Genomic DNA, 876 nt, shown 5'->3' with positions numbered 1-876 from the left:
ACGTTTCCTGTTTCCTGCCGGTGTGTCTGAGCTAAATTTCTTAAGAAGATGTTTGATTGCTTTTAGGAAGTGATGTAATTTAGCTTGAGCCTGTCAAACAAGCAAGGATTGCAAAAGAGGATTTAAAAAAAAAAGTTTCTTCTTCAAGCACTGATTCAGCTGAAGCGCCTCTATAATTGGTTTGTCAGATCCCTGACATTCTTAGTCAGTTTCAAGACCTGTGCCTATAAAACAGCATCTGTTCTTTTATATTTAGTGTCATGGTGATGAACATCATATAAATACCTAGGTAAACAGGCCTTTAGCACAAAATGTCTCTGTATAGCTGGGTCTACACTAAAGAATCCTGTCTCCAGAAGTCACTGTCAACAGAGTTTTGCCAACAGAAGTTCTGTCTGCAGAACACGCCCACACCTAATAGGGGCTCCCCTGGTTGACACCCTCTGTCAACAGAGAGCAGCCAGACTGCCCAGCCCTCTGTTGACAAAACAGCCAACTGGAAGCTCTGCAAACAGGACTGCCAGGTGAACTGGAAGCCCTCTCTGTCAACAGAGGGCCCCCCAGAGCATCTACACTATTCTTCTGCCTACAGAGGCGATATGCCTCAAACTTTCAAGACAGAACTCTGCTGGGAAAAAGGTTGTGTTCTGTTAACAGATTCTAGACAGAACGCATTTGTAGTGTGGATGCTCCCTAGTTTTGTCGACAGAATGTCTCTTCTGTAGCCAAACTTCGTAGTGTAGATGCAGCTTATCTGTATGGGGGACTGCAAATTTCCCACTGTCAGTGTCCTGTAAAAATGATCTCCTAGGGTCAGGTTTTCAGGAGAGCCCATGGACTTCTGCCCACAAACTCTGATACGCAAGTTGTGGAACA

Source organism: Carettochelys insculpta, chromosome 4, assembly GCF_033958435.1.
Source record: "Carettochelys insculpta isolate YL-2023 chromosome 4, ASM3395843v1, whole genome shotgun sequence".
In the NCBI taxonomy this organism is placed as follows: Eukaryota; Metazoa; Chordata; order Testudines; family Carettochelyidae; genus Carettochelys; species Carettochelys insculpta.
This window is presented reverse-complemented; position numbering follows the sequence as displayed.